The 16,636-nt window shown below is 41.2% G+C and overlaps 1 protein-coding gene across 1 annotated transcript in view; it reads left to right on the top strand.

Moving 5' to 3' along the window:
• The first annotated feature begins 1,537 nt into the window (after nt 1-1,537).
• Nucleotides 1,538-16,636, top strand: part of ncoa1 (nuclear receptor coactivator 1) — a 47,564-nt gene continuing 32,465 nt past the window's right edge. Inside the window, exons 1-2 of the mRNA XM_041063895.1 lie at nt 1,538-2,127; nt 15,634-15,865. The gene's annotated coding sequence lies outside the window, so the exon portion shown is untranslated. The remainder of the gene's footprint in view (nt 2,128-15,633; nt 15,866-16,636) is intronic.

The raw sequence follows: 16,636 nt of genomic DNA, 5'->3' as shown, positions 1-16,636 counted from the left end.
AACTGAGCTCATTAAGTGTTTTGATCAGTTTTACTATTGTGCTTACAAATCTTACTGAGGAAAATAAACCTGCAGCAGCATCAGAAAGGTTTAATTTTTTTAATTTAATTTTAATTACTTTATTGATCCCTCCTGGGGAAATTACTCTCTGCCTTTTACCCTAATAACTTCCAGTGAGTTATTACTCAGTGGTATACTCTCTGTACCAGAGCGAGTGATAGCAGGTTTTAATCCTGTCTTTTCAGTTTCATTACTCAGGCTACCTGTGTTGTCTATATCTGGATTGTGCCTTTAGGTTTCTTAAGTATTATTATGCTTCATCTTGCTTGCAACAGGCTGGGCTGGCACTTGTTGGAAAACTAACTCCCCTTAATTGTGCAAATAAAACTTAATTACAGTGAATTCTTCTTCTGTCTTTAATAATGAAATACAGTAATCCTTTGTCAGTGTAGGGGCCAGAACAAGCTGGTTTTCCGCCTTTGTCTTATGCCCAGAGTATAATGAAGACAGAAATAATTTAGTAAAAACAATGTTGTAAAACCTCACGGTGACGCTTCACACAGTCATTAAAGTATGTTAAAAACAGGGGCTGAAATGTGCTGATGTTTCAGATTGCCCAGACTCTCTTAAATGTGTTATAAACACATCTGGGTACTGTTTATCATAGACAGAGTACGAGAGTGTGGATCTCTGGGCACAGATATGTAAAAGGCCCCCACAGCTCTCACACACAGGCACAAGACACCCAGAATGAAAGAGACACAAAACAACTACAGACACGACCACATTGTACTTAGTATGTGGCCATGCATTTGTGTTGCTCTGTAGTCAATTTGTGTCTCTTTCTAGTTGGGGTCATATTGTGTCTTTGTAGTCGGTTTGTTTCTCTTTGTGGTTGTTTTGTGTGTCTTTGTGATGGTTGTGTTTCTCTTTGTGGTCACGGCCACATAATCTACCATGTGACTTCATCATTTGCCATTTTGCATTTCTTTGTATTTGTTTTGTTTTACTTTGTGGTCACTTCGTGTCTCTTTGTGGTCGTTTCGCATCCATTTGTAGCAGTTTGATTGAGTTTGACTTTGTAATATTAACAGTCACTTCAAACAGCAGCTCTGGATCAGGGCCCTCTGACCCCTCGGTCCCTTTGGTCTGTTCAGTAATCCATTCATGTTGATCACCCTGTTATCCACTGGACATGCATGTGTTTACTTGCTGATTCGGTTATTTATACAGACATAACATCTGAATTTGAAGGGGAGGGAGGGGGGCCTGTTGGGGTTGCATATGCTTGGGGTTCAGACTTTGGTGCCGCACCACTGAGTGCAAATACACTGAGACTACTCCATGTAGTGTCCTCACAACACGTCGTTTTGGGTTAATACAAACGTCTCATTAATGGCCTGTAATTGACAGTCGTGTCTACTTCATCAACATAGTGGAGGCTTCTGCCCGCTGCCCTCCCCGTGAACGTGCCTCGACGCTCCGCGTGCACGAGCAGCCCTGTTTGTTTGTGTTGAGAGATTGGAAATGGCGGAGAGCAGAGACCAAAGCGATAACTTGGGTTTGCAAACGCGAGTGCGCCGTCATTGAAACACAGAAACCACCCACAAGTGATTCACGGAGTTACTTACGATTTGCTACTGCCGATGGGATACAAGTCGGACACGGCGAAACGGGATTTTTTGGAACGAGGTTTGGATTTAGCAAGGTGGTTGGCTAGCTAAGCTAACCGTGCTAGCAGCCTGGCGTTAGCTAGCTTCAAGTCGTGTGTGATTTTAAACACGCAGGCTTGTTTGTCAACATAAGCTGACGTTAAATTGCCAGCGAGCCAGCTAACGTACAACTTTTGCACGGTTTCCAAGCTAACCCACTCGAGCTAACCATGATCGCCACCGCTGACCGCAGAATTATCAATCCAAAGTAACAGTGGATAAAAAGTCAGACATCTGACTATCCTTGTCGCCAGAAAGCAGTAAGTTAAGCTGGTTAGCTGAGCTAGCTAACTGGCTTGTTTTACGCACAGTCTAAGCTGCCGTTTGCATGGGAATTAATCATCCAGCGTGACAACTTACAGCCAGACCCCGTTGGCAGGATCGTTATTAACAAGTTAAACGGACGACAAAACAGGTAAGCCAATCAAGAGACACCCCAGTTAAATGCATGACAGCATGTCATCCTGACAAACCATGATTGAACTGCCCGCTGCAGCGGGGGGGGGGGGGGGGGGGGTGCTGAGGGCCTCCAAACATGCCTGACTCATTGTTGATTTTTCCACATAACGTTACTACATTTCACCGACACCATCTTCTCCGACTGAATGCATAACGTGCAGCGCTCGGTGGGACATTTTGCTCCTTCGCCACCTGCAAAGAGAGAGAGAGAGAGAGAGAGATCAGGCTGTTCTTATGTAAGGCAGTCTGATCGGCCTCAAGGTGTCGCTGCAATTCGTTTGATTCACATGCAACTTGCGTCCTGAACGCGAAAACTTAAAGGACACGTTGACCTCATGGCGTACAGCAAAATGCCCCTCATTGTTGGCAACTCACGTACAACTGAGCAACTCAAGTAGAGTGTAAGAAAATGCTCAAAAGTAGATAAAGAACGTAAGATTACAGTCTGAGGAGATGCTAGCATTTAATTAACGTCAGCTAATTATTCTAATGGGAAAAATTAACCTTAAATTCACCTTAGTTCATTTTCTATTAAGATACCTGTAATTTCTTGTGGTCCTGGTGCTGTCTTAAAAGCTTTCAACCCTTTGTGTATATTTGAAAATCAGTTGACACGAACTTGTATTTGTTTTAAATACTAGTCTGTGTAAATATAGTGGAACTGGTACAAAATTAATCAATCATCAGTACATTAATTAATCGTCAGTGTCTTCAGCCAAGTGAATGAATGAATTAGGGCTGCAGATAATTAATTAATTTCATTGCTGATTAATCTGCAGGTTTTGCTGTTGATTAATCATTTAGTCTATGCCAAAATGCTTCACTGGAATCAGCTTCTCAAATGAATTGCATGTTGAATTGCATGTTTTCACTATGTCCATTGCAGGAATCAGTAATTGAGCTATTAATGACTAAGTAATTAAAATCAAATGACTTGTCTCTTTTAATTTCTCACACAGTGAATTGACTGCATTTTAAAGACATGCCCAAACTAAATAACACTTAACATATTGTTACTTTTCTTTGTAATTTTATTGTTTGAAAGAAAGCAGTGCAATAGTTTGGTTATAACAGCTATCTGAGTATTCAGATTACTTTGAAATTTGGCCTTTGTGTGCCAGAGGTGCTGCAGAAAATGGTGTTAAAGCAGTTGGGTAAATGGTGGACAGTTCTGTCTTATGTAAACATAAATCTCTGATAATAAGGTTGAATGGGGTTTTGTGTCTTAAACGTAAATCTGTTTTATTTAGAAATAGAGTAGGAAGATGTTTCAGTAGATCCCATTTTAACATGTTAAAGTTTCGTTTAAGTTTTTCCATGTGACATTAAGCTAAGTTTTACTCTTAAAGCCCCAAAATCACAAATTCCAAGACCTAATTTTCAAGATCTTAATTTTCTCAGTGGCAGTCAGCTGTATATAGTTATTTGTAAGTCACAGAAATCCATTTTTATCAAATTAAATTCTTGAATAACTTCTTTAATTCTTTGTTTAACTTATTAAATTCTAAAAAATTCATTATGTGTAGGCATGTTGGAGCTGACTACTTTGTTTTGCTTGACTGCGCTCGATCATTCCAGTTTATCTGTTTGTGCGGTGTCGGTGTCGCAGACTCTGTAATGTTGTAAGTGAAAGCATTGTAGCTGGGCCTCTCTAGGCTAAGATGTAGCCCAGATAAGAGCCAGGATATAGAGTTCAGTGTGGGCCTCAGTTATTCAGTTCAAAGTTTGTGCCTAGAATAAAACCTGACTGTAAACAGCAAAGCAAAAACACTGTACTAAGAAACTGAAAGGATTAGTCATTGTTGTTGTGTTTTTTTTATCCCTTCTTCAGACTTCAATTAAAAAGTGTCTCATTAGTTTTGCCTTGTGGCATATAAGACACATCAAAAAATCCAGGCAAACATATATATCATATCATATCATATCATATCATATCATATCATATATAAATGATGCATTCTCTTCTCCAAAGAATTTGCCTTGAATCTGGAGATGAGATAAAGACCCTTAACTAAATCTTGTCAGTGCGTGGTGTCGTGCTTAAGTGCTGTAGTTACCTTCACCTCTCTAGTTAACAGACGGAGTTAATGCACACTGATGTGTTTGTGGAGTCAGATGAAGGAGGAAATTGTTGCTGCTGGATGATTTATACATCTCTCATTAGAGTACACTCTTGTGTGTTTAATATTCATTCCATTGCAAACAATTGAAATGGCATTTCCATTAATAGCTCTGCACACACAAGCTGTTGAGACTACCTAAGGATGAGCCACATTTGAGGCAAATTGTTGGGAGTGGGAGCCCTCCTCCTCTCAGCTAAGCTCTGTGTCTGTATGGAGAATGAGCAGCCATTTTAGCACTCCGCACCGCTGCAGCCTGCCTGCCACTGTCACAGCATTCTTGTACTGGAGCTGTAGTAGGTGTTCATGCTGTTTGTTTTGACCCCCCCCCAGGACACCGGCAAGCAACCTGTGAAAATGTTGCTCTGATGCTTTTACTCGGAGTCAGAAATGAACATCCAGCTCTTTGTGAATACTGATAAATGTTGTCTGAGGTGGCAAATGGATCAGCGAGGATCACCTACCACGCTGGCTGGCAACTTTTTGGGGATGGTAGCACTTGAATTTCTCAGTGTATGCAGTTGTCAGAGTTTGGTATTGCTGTCATAGATCTGTAAATCTGTATCTCAGAATCAGAAAGTCACAAAGGTTAAAGTGACTTTAACCTTTTTTTTTTTTTTTAATCTTTGCGTATTAAGGTAATGTTTGTCTTCATCATCTTTCTGAATAAGTATTAACATCTTGCTCCTCTTTGGATGGGATGCACTGTGAGCTGTTTGATGCCGTTGCCCTGTCTTTACTTGGTTGTCCCTGTAGAGATTTGTTTGTCCTGTTGTTCAGCATCAAGCCAAATTGAAGTTGCTGACATCTCCTTTTTAAAATCCAAATCACTGTCACCATTGGGACGCAACATGTCGACTCAGCCGTGCTGACGTGGTTGGAACAGTGAAAGATTGTTGTTCAAGTGGATAAAAAGAGCAAACTTTCCACCACTTCATTTACATAAACACAACCCTTAATTTAAGCCCTGTTGTGTTACTGGGTAGTGAAACCCAGGACTGTAGGAAAAATGGATGATTTAGTAATTTATTGTAAGGGGATGATGATAACACACATTTATACTGATGAAATTGTGCCTGTGCAGAGTTTTTTTCTAAGGACGAGTGAATAAAACAAACTTTGGTTGCATCCCAGTGTAGCCTAGTGAGAACCTCCGATTCATAAATTAGCGGCACAGATCTCAGCTGTTCATGTGAAAGCCACCGCTCTCCAGTGGGTTTTTTAAGGCAGCGATGGCGATTTAGTCGCCGTCCACCCTGCTGCAGACTGAAATATCTATACAAGTATTCGGTGTATGGCAGTGAAATTTGGTGTTTATGTTCATGGTGCTCCAGATGACTTTGATAGTCCCATGTCAAGTCTTCATCTTGTAATAAGACTCCCAGATGAAGTTGAAAGCGGTGTCTGAACCAGGCGCAGGAGTGACGTCAAGGCGTTATTTTGTTGAATGGACCAGTCACAGATGTATAGTAGCAAAGCTTCTCTCGCCGGCGAGTCACAAATGTGTAATGCACAGTACATGATGTAGTGTTACGTGAATTGAAACAAAATCACGTGGTGTATGCTCATGTCTGTAATACTGTCTTTTTTGTTATTACCACAAGGGGGCGCAAGAGTTGGAAATTTTCAAATTATACACATAGCTTGCTTTAAATACCTCATTCAGTGTTTTACTGTGGAGTTTAATTAGTAGATTATGACTCCAGTACAGACACTCATATTCCATATATAGCCTGATACTTATTTCTTTACATAATCATATTATAAATATTTGACTAGGATCCCTTAAATGCGGTTATTGTGACCAAGATATGCACAGAGTTAAACTTTGATCTTGATGACCACATATAAGAAAAACACTAGATTCTGCACTGAACTGATTCAGAACTGGCAGTGTGCTTGCTCTTATATATGTTTTGGAAATTTGTGTTTATCTTCTCTGTGTTAGAAAGTAGTGTCGGGGTGAATGTTACTACTTTTTTGGCAGGTGAGGCTAAAAGTAATCTGTACTTAAATTTCACCAGCCCACATTTCGTGGGTCCTTCTTTGTTTACTTAAGGAAAATTATCTTTTTTTTTTTTTGATGCAGGTGTGACGTCTACATTTCTGGTGTAGTTTCAGCATGCAGTGTGGGTGCCACGGTTTACATAGTCCTGGCAGATCAGTGTTGTCACAAATCAGTGTGTGTAGATAAACAGTTTTTTCCGAGCGTTTCAGATCATCTTTGATATTATGCAATGGGACGTGCAGGAGCTCTCGTTTCTGCAAAGCTGAAACAGATTGGCTCTCGGTGTAGCCTGTGTAGCATGGGCTGCTGTGTGCTGTGGTTTGTCCCTCAACTCTGGCGCTCTGACTCAGTGCGAGACAGCAACACACACATACACACATTTATGCATACTGTCTTCAGCTGCTGTAAGTGAGCAGAATGCGGGGAAGAAGAGAAGAGCGGCGCTGCTTCGACTCCTCGCTGCCTTCCTGCTGTCAGAGCGATGGCCTACATTCCCGCTTGGAAAAAAAAAAAGGCTTGTGCAGCAGACTGTGTGAATTTGTGAGGGTTGGGAGGAAATGGAGGAAAGGAGAAAGGTAAAGGCGAAGAATGAGAGAAACAGAAAGACAGCGTACAGAAGGAAATTGATAGGGCAAATGAGAAAACAGAGCACGGGGAGTAGTTGTTGTGGTGTTGTGAGCGAGTTAACAGTCAAGCCCCAGTGGTCCAGTTTTTCTGAACAAGGTCAGGCTGCAATAAGAAAACTCACACAACAGTTTTTACTTTCCAGTGTGAATTTGAGTGGCTGTTTTTAACGAAATACCTTTACCAGGATGATGATCCTGGGAATAGAGTAAGCGATAAAGAAGTAGAGGAACTTTTTTTTTTTTTTTTTCACAGGTACTGTACATTACGCTCTGCTGATGTGACTGGGTGTGTGCCTTTCGCTTGGGGACATTGTCAAGTGAATTAGAGGAGGTTTTAACAGTTAAACAGTTGTGGGTATCGCACCTTAGATGTGGAGCGAACAGTGTGTAATGAACATATGGTGGTGTAAACACCTTTTGTGAATTGGAGCATAAAGGTGTCAGTGTGCCGGGATTTTTAAATAGGTGGGAGGCCAGAGACTTCCAAAGTTTCACCAACTTGCCGTGCGAGTTTCAGTTAGCACTTACATTTTTCTTGGGTATTTGTTATTTCTGCACCTAAAACAGCTGTAACTTGGCACCATATTCACTTTTTTTTTGTTCTTGTGGTATCACTGTTATTGCTGAACCCATAAAGAAGATTAATGGCCTTAGGTCTCCTGTATACTCAATCTGAGACTGAAGTTTGCATAATCTCAAAACCTGTTCCATATGACAATTGGATGCAGATGGCAGTATGTTTACTGCGACTGTAAGTTTGTCCCTTCGATTCCAAACTGAGGATAAAGTTTGGGGTCAAGTGAGGGAAATGAAACCAGGAATAAATTTTAGATGATGAGGCCCTAAACAAAGACAACACAAGCTCTGACTACTCTTAAAGATGCACCTGTTATCACTGGAGGAGAAATATGATTTAACCCCTGGTAATATCTGTTTTTTGTTTTTTTTTATGCGAGCCAGTTTGATGATCTCCCAAAATGAGTGATACCTCTAATTAAAACTTTACTTTTCTCTATCAGTCATTGCTTGAAAAAGCAGTTCATGTTTCTAAAATGATTAACTTGGTGTCATTAATTTTATTACAAACTTAAAATACATGCGTTCATAGTAGTCACACTAAACCGAATTACCAGCACTTCTTTGTAGTCAGGGATGCCTGAAAGATGCTGTACAGGTGCTGCCATGATAAATCCATCAATACGTGATTATACAGTATTCTTACTTCCCATTTTATTATGAAAGATACTCCAACACATATATTTATGAAGAAGATTATTTGCAGTTAATTTAATCCCTTAGAGCTCACCATTACTTTACACATTGGTAACAAGTCCTTGGGACAGTGTGAATGAATTTGAAGCTGCGCAGTGTGGAAAAGGAAAAACAACAAAGTCTTGGGCAGCCTCTTGTGCATTCAGTGATTCCTTTTGAAGATGCCTGAACTCGATTCATGTTTTATCCCAACTGATTCATCCACCCAAGGTGGAAAAATAGATGTGCAGCAGATAAACTGGAAATACAATGATCAAGACAACTCAGCTAATTACATGGCCATAACTCGTTGGACGTGGACTGTGGGAGAAGGTTCGAAAAGCTCCAGCAAGAGTCCTGCTCACACAGTGTCTTCTTAGTCAATGAGAACATCCCGTTTTCATTTTCACTTCATTTATACTGGCCATTAGTGGCTCAGGGCTAAGAGATTTATGAGGCAAGGTCAAATCATAGAGATGTGAGTGAGTGGAGCAGTGATAGCAGTAGTAAGGAGACTGAAACACTGTCTTCTAATTATCATCATGAAAAACGTCCGTAGTAGTAAATAGCATGCGAGTGCTTGGTCTTGCTCGGGAGTCACAGGACGATTTATTGCACAGAAGTGTGGCTGTGAAACGGTATACCTGTAGCATCTGTGATGTCTAGACTGCGGGCAGTGACAGAGGTTAGAAGAGCTGTAAGAAGAAAGGAAGTGGTAGATTTGTGTGTCGGGATGACGCAGCGCAAATAACTGCTGGCTGTAGGCTGTGGAGATTTTACATGCCACAGGTGTTTTCATACTACTGTTGTGTGTTTGTTTTGCTTTTGTCAGCTCTCCACCCACTCATGGTATTGCAAACAAATACAATACAACATAGAAATGTTTTTTTTTTTTTTTAAAAAAAGCTGAGTTGACATGTCGGTGTTAACATGCTGCAGACTCAACATATTGTGCAGCTGCTTTACAGGAAGAGCTCTCCAGCAACACTTATTGATTTTGGCTCTTACTCTGAAGAAACTGATTTGCTTGGTTGACGTTATCATCCAATAAACATCATAGATGCACGAGGACAAGTTTCTGGTTAGGGACAGTAAAGATGCTTTGTAGCCATGCTAGTGCCGTGTCTCTGTGGATGGCACTGTTTGTCCGTCAGTCGGTCAACTGCTTTGATTCAGACTGATATATCTTAACAACTATTGGATGGATTTCCCAAACATTCATAGTTAATTCGCAGCCAAGCCTGGCTGTAGACTCTTGGTCCTTCTGATCATTCAAGTCAGAAGGAATAAGCTGAAATGCAGGTCACTGAGGTGTGGTTTTCGTCTCAGGTCGGGCTGCCAGTACCACAACGTTTTGGCAGCGCTCGACGTGTAAATATGTGTAAAGGAAAAACAGGTTTGGTGACGGTGCTAGTGATGACTGCAGTGAGCAGTGACTACACAAAAGGCAGCATGCCACTGACTGCGCACAAGAAAGCTTCTTACTGTGTGAAATCAGGTTACGGAACGATACTGCATTTACATGTGCTGCAGCGGTCTCTTCACCGTAAAACCCCTGGTGAGATGGTGAGTAATTTCTCAGTTTCTCCCTACCAGGTTTTCACCAAATTTTGACCTTGATTTTAAGTGTATTACAAATAAATAAGCTACGCTAAGAACCTGCCTAATGACAGGATGCTGCCTTTGAATGGTTGTTAATGATCTGAACATTTTATCCCAAGGGAAGAAAACTGTTTTCCGTTACTCCTGCGCATGTATTTGATTTTTGTATATAGTGTCATTTTCTACTTCAGATGTCTGTTGTAGTTTCAGTGTTATTTTACTCAGATTTTCATTTTTTTTTCTATGAGAGATAGAGAGCCGGTATTTACCAATTCAAACATGTGAATAACACCTGTGAGGAGCCTGGTTAAGCATGTAAATGACCGGATTTGTCCAGCTGAAATCTCCCCTTTTGTTGTTGAGTGCCGTATCTGCACCATTGACTGTCCCTTAGCCTGTCAAACAGTGTTTAGTTTGGTTGATGGTAGTGAAACAGCCTTTTCTAAGTTGGAGCCCAGAGTGTCAGCTACCCATGTTTCTCTTGTCAGTCAGTGGGCTTGCTGTGCAGGGGCGAGGGATTACGGTGAATGGAATTAGGATAAAGAGGATGTAACAGTCTTGTGTTTGTTCGTTATTTCATTGGAAACAAACTAGTGTTGTGCCATTACAATACATTTTGTCAGTTCCAGAGCCAGTACTGAATGAGGGAAGCATCTGTTAGATGACTACTTCCACAGCAAATTTAGCGCTGTAACAAACACAAATTTTTCTTTTCTTGCATAAAGTATAAAACAAATCTTGGGAGACTTAATGTAATGCCTATCACTGACAATCCCACAGGAAAGTTTCACTGCGTTTAAAGCAATGTCGTGTAGCTATTTAACCTTAAAACTGAAGCTTCAAAATCATTTTGCTGGTGCACTTACTTCCTCTTGCATTTCCACTCCATTCCCCAAACGGCTCAGTAAGGACACCATGTCAGAGGTGAAGATACTGGCTCAATGATGTACTGGCCTTTGGGCATTCTGGGAAAATCCTGGTGGGCCTCCACATCGGTGAACTGTCAAAAAAAAAAAAAAATCCATAAGGTTTTTACCAACCCTGTCTGTGTGCCTGTCATTGAGGGGACACATGCACAGACACATGAGAGCATGCTGCCTGTGTGTTCCAGGACTGGGCTCACTGGCCATGTTGTATATGCTGTTCATTGGTAATCAGCCCTCCGGACCGCTCCCAGTGGATAAATCCAGGGCTGGATTTCTCTCCCTGTACACCACTGGACGTCCTCCTCACACCTACATTTAAGCACACAACTGCTGTGGGCTCAGAGGTTTCTGGTCAATCAGATTAGCCGGATGCTGACTTGACTTGAGTGGACAGCGTGAGTCCTGGTTTGACATGATGGTTTTGTGTTTGTTGCCAGAGCGATCAATAAGCTTTATTTTCTTACTTTCAGCCTCTGAGGGTGCGCTGCTTCCAGTCCCTTTAACTGCTTGGACTTGGAGCCAAACAGTTTAATTCTCCAGCGTCCTGTAAATTGCGACTTGTGGCTACAGAGGCGTCTCAGCGGAGGCTGCATACTGTTGCTTTAAATGTTTTAGATCATGGCAACATCACCCGCAAAGGCTGAGAAAAGTATAATTGATGTAAATAAACTGCATCCTTCATGGACTTGTTTTTCAAAGGGACGGCGCTGAGCGTGTGTTTCTGTGTGCGCACTTTATTTTTTTGTACGTGTTTACTGAACATACAGTGTCAAGTGCCATGTTTATACAAACAAATGTTAAAAGATAAGGACGTTTCCTCTGAATGTGCTGTGAAACCACCGTCATTATAGGGTGCACAGAACTGTAATTATTGACTGTAATCAGTCAGCTTGTGAGCTATGGGCCTGAGAGAGTGCCGTCATGTGTAGAAAATGTCTGAGCTGAGCTGTGGCATTGTGTTCAGTCAGTTTTCGGGTAACACAACCAGTTTGCAAGATGACTGGAAATCTCGCACTTCCTTTTCCCCATCTTCAGAGTCTGCATCTGCTCAGAACTGCCACAGTATTTCAAGGAAAAAGGTCGATGCAAAGCGAGCTAAGAACATCACAGTCATCTCTGGACTTTGTGGTTGATCTGTGGCGCAGACCTTCAGTTCTTGTTGAACATTTTGTATAATGTTAAGTCGCTTAGTTGTTTTTGTTTTTCTGGTGCAAACAGTCGCTACAGGATGTGAACATTATTAAGATTGTCTCCTTGTGTTTATAGCTGCAGTGATTAATCCATGAATCATTAGTCTATTGACAATTTGATTATTGAGTATTCCTTTAAGTATTTTTAATGAAAAGAGTAAAAACATTCTCTTGTTTAAGCCTCTCAAATGTGAAAACTTGCTTCTTTTCCATGACCTTGTCTTGGAATTACAGTAAATTTAAATTTTTTTGAGTGTAGCTACAATTTTTAACAGATTTTTATGGACCAAATAATTAATCGAGAAAACAAGTAGAAGATTGATCGAGTATGAAAATACATGAATATGAAACAGTGTGACTAAATGTTGGGAACCTTTAACATACATAAGAATATCTACTTATTTGAATATTTTGATCCAAGGACTTTGAGCTAATCTAATGCAGTTTCTCTCCTTGACAGTTAAATTCCATCCATATAGTTGTTTTACAGGTGAATCCATCCTTGGCGTTCCACTGATGTGGTTCCTGAACTGCTTCTGCAGCTCTCTTTTATATACACTCAGTTGGCATTTTATTTGGTACACTTAGCTTAAACTAATGCAGCCTAATACAGCAGTCCCGCAGTAAATCCTCCCTTCGTGAAGTTTATAATGTTCAGTTTTATTGAAACTGTTTCAGTGATGTGTTGATTCAACTTTATGGTCATTGTGGAGGCTGCAGCGTCTGGTGCTGTTGAATTGAATTACACTATGTGGAAGGGAATTTCTATTATTTTGTCCACCCCATTTATATCAGTGAGCGTAGGCCAAATAACAGAAACCTCTCTTTATATAATCCAATACAGTCCAGCACCACCACAAAGTACCTCCTCCAAAATTATTATACAGTTAAATAAACACTTCTCCAAAACAATTTCAATAAGTAAACATTATAAACTTCATGAAAGGAGGATTTATTGCAAAACAGTTATATTAGACTGCATTGGTTTCAGCTAGATGTACCTAATAAACTGCCTACTAAATTGCCATGAGTAAATGATGGCGAGTATATAAAATTCAGTGGATAATATGTTCTGGACAAGGGGTCTCCTTCTTGAATTTTAGTGGTGTTTTTAGGCCAGTGTTGGTCTCATGCTATCAGCAGTCAAAGGTGTTCAGTCTGTATTCATAGTGCTGTGGCATCATGTACTTACTTGTATTCAGTGCATAAAATGCATTTCTGATTAGATACTTTAAAAAAAAAAAGACCAGACCTCTGATTTTGGAGTTCTTAATTGACCTTCTTGCCAATAACATGTGCTTGTATAAGCCAGCTGACCTTTCCACGTCTGCGCCATTTGTCACGTAGACCTTGTCCTTGTATGTACTTTGATAGATGAGGCATAAAGACTGTCACACCGTTCCAAAACAAGTCAGTGCTGTCTGGACTGCTCAGGCTGAGACTACAGTTGGACCAAACCTGGTGAAGGACAGATGGAGCTCCCTCTAGAACTTTATGAAATGAAGGACGGTGTGAAGTGCAGGCTTTATCATTTTAATGAAATAGTATAATTGAATACATTTACAGCTGCAGTTTAATACAAGAGTGGTGAAGGGAAAACCTACAAGGATGTACTGGCACTCATTTTCCACATGTATATTCAGAATATGTTGGCTGGGTCTGGAGTGAGTCCCATTCTTATGAAATATGCTTGATATGTGCGGATACTGGCTGATTTTGTCTCTCCTGGCAGTCAGATTTCAGCGTTGCATGCCACCGGTACATTAAATCTCAGTGTGCTCACTCCCTGAGTGTTTCTAAAAGATTCATCTATTTTTAATTTTACACATTAAATAACCAGAATGGAGGGAGAACCAACAAAAGTTAGTGTTCAGTTCCTCGTCTTGATCTGAAAGAGCACGCTGCAAAACAAAAATTTACACCTGTACCTGTTAAGTCAGCTTCCAGTCTGACAACTGTTCCGGCGACAAGGTGTAATTACGTGGAAAATATGGTCCAATAAAATCCAATGAAGCATCAACTGCTAGTTATCGAAAAACCTGACAAAGGCCGGTTCCCTGGCAGCTCCGTCATGAAAGGGATTGGATTAGAAGGAATATATTATCAGTTTATGTGTTTGGGGCCGGCAGCAATCATGTTCCACAAAAAGGCTTTAGGGAGCGTTTCTCATGTGATGTGTTGTTTCCCACACAACAAGGAAACTTATCCTAACGTCTAAAATCAGTGCACTTCCCCTTTTTTATGCAGCGCTGTCATGCAGCAGTTACTTTGGCTGCGGATTGATTCAGCACTGCTTTGATGTGTGCAGTCTGTCTCACCACCAGGAAACTCACTATCGTGCACAGCTGTTATGGCTGCACTTTCTCCAGACTGAGTGACTGACTGATCTACATGTTGCACGGGGTCAACTACGTGTCAGCGGAACAGATGGAAACAGAAAGTGATGGAGAGCACTGTGGAGGATCGGATCCAGCCAGGGACGTAGATCCACACAGACATTTACAACCAGCTCATAATGACGAGACCTCAGACGCTTCCCAACATGAGGTTGTTGACGATGATGATTTGTAAGGAGACCGGGAAACTATGGGTTATTTGCAGATCATAAATACATGAACTATAGAATAATGGTGTTGTACTAAGGCGCTTCCATTTCCTGCTTGTTGGACTGTTACCTTCTGCACTGTTAACACGATTGAGTTTGAGGCTCCGCTTTGTCTTTAGGGCCGTTAGATAGCAACAGCCGTTGACATGGGCACTGTGGACTGTTACTGCTAAATGTGAATCTGCTGCGGTTTACAGGACGGTTATAACTCAGGTGTCTCTGAGCTCCAGGTGACAGCTGGCTCTGGTTATCTCACGGTGAATTCAGCGCTTGCATCTATGAGAGGGACAGACTGAAAACAGGACTGTGGACAGTGATGTGTGTTCTCGGGTTTGTGTTTGTTGACAAGGTGTTATGATTTTGAGACATGAAGCCAGGTAAGCTGACAGAACAGTGTGTAGATTTTACAGTGTTCAGTCTGTCTCTAGCCAGCTGTCTGTGGATGTCAGGTGGATAACTTGTCAAGATGAATCGGATGAATCAGTGTGCAGACTTGTCTGCTCTGTGTGTACTGAAACTGATCATTAAAGCGGATGTCTCAGTTCAAGCGTCTAGCACTGACAGTGTGTGGCCGTGTAGGATAACCTGTATTTTTCGGAATATGCGTAAAAATGCCAGCCCTGCAGGTGGTTCAGGGCTTTTGTTATTATTCAGCTGTATTGGACATGCAGTCCCTTTTTCAGCAAAAAGTTCAGGCATCGCGTGGTTTCAGCTTTTTCAGCGTGAAGGTTTAAATTAAAAAGGTGTAAATTAGAAACATCATTGGTCTGACAACGCAAGACATTTAAAGACTGAAGACTAAATGTTAAATCAGTCAATCGAGAAAATAATCAGCACATTACTCAATAGTGAAAAAGAGTAGAAAATAGTTGCAGCCCTAGATTCAATTATGTCTTAGCCTTGATGTGTTTTGCAGGAAAGAAATCCTTGAAATTTGTGATTCAACTCCAAGCTTGACAAAAATCAAGATATTAGTGTTTGGCCACATCGCTGAGCAGCCACATCGCCGAGGGTCTGAATAATTCATGTTCACTTAAACAAAAAGAGGTGTACACTGGAGTTGGGATCTTGTGATACTTGCGGACTGATCACAATATGTACAATAATCTTTCTTACCTCTGTCCTCTTTTCCAGTCAGAGGCCAACAGGCTTCTCCCTGCACCTGGGATGGTGCCCTGTGACGGAGTGGCCATGGAGCCATAACCCCACCACCACAGCTCGTCATCATCTGGACTCTAAGCTGTTTGCCCACCACTGATCTCACCGCCCACCCCCCGTCTCTCCTCCCTCCCTTCAGCTTTGCTTTGAGCCCTGGACAAGGCCACCACAGCCACCACATGACTCACCCACTGGAGCCCTAGATCAAGTAAGTACAGTATGGCTGCTCAGTGTTGTGTACCCTGTTTAGGTGCTGCGGTATGTCTCACTTTAAGCCACAGGTGCATATGGTGTTGCAGCTCACGGCCTATTGTGTATTTTATCTTGTAGAACCTAAGTAACTGTGTTTATTATTCAGCATAGAATCCCACCGAATATTCAGTGGGATACATATTCAATATCATGTTTGTTTGTTTACATTATTGACAGAAAATACATGTTTTATGTATGGTTTTAGTTTGTAAATTGAGCTACTAACTAAGGTTTAAGGCCATGTTTGTAGGACGGCAGCAGCAGAGGTCAACAGAGGTCAATATTCAATATTCCGAGAAATACAGCAAGACACAGGAGCTGGCTGCTTTGTTGTATTGAGCTGAAAATGAGCCACAGACTTTGTGTGCACACATGTGCCATGTGGTAGCGGGGCTGCAGCTAACAGTTGCTTTCACTTTTCACATTATTCCGTCAATTTTATTTTTAATGACTTGACTTATTCTGCGAAAAGCCAATAACATGCTAACGTTAGCCAAAATATTCCAGCAAATCTGCATTTTTGAGGCTAATATTGGGTATTTTTCCGAGTCTGTTGTCAGAGCTGGTGACAATTTTCTGTTGATCTACTACAACTTGCTTGATCGTATCAGAAATGGTTGCTAGTAGCTAACCCTACAGTGCGTCCGCCACTGTACATTTGCTTCATTTGCAGATTTTATAATATCTATCTGAGAAGTATCTGGATCTCTTCACTTTTTCCACATTC

The sequence above is a fragment of the Toxotes jaculatrix genome, chromosome 19, assembly GCF_017976425.1.
Source record: "Toxotes jaculatrix isolate fToxJac2 chromosome 19, fToxJac2.pri, whole genome shotgun sequence".
Taxonomy (NCBI): Eukaryota; Metazoa; Chordata; class Actinopteri; family Toxotidae; genus Toxotes; species Toxotes jaculatrix.
Note: the sequence above shows the minus strand (reverse complement) of the source record. Positions and strands in the feature narration are given on the sequence as shown.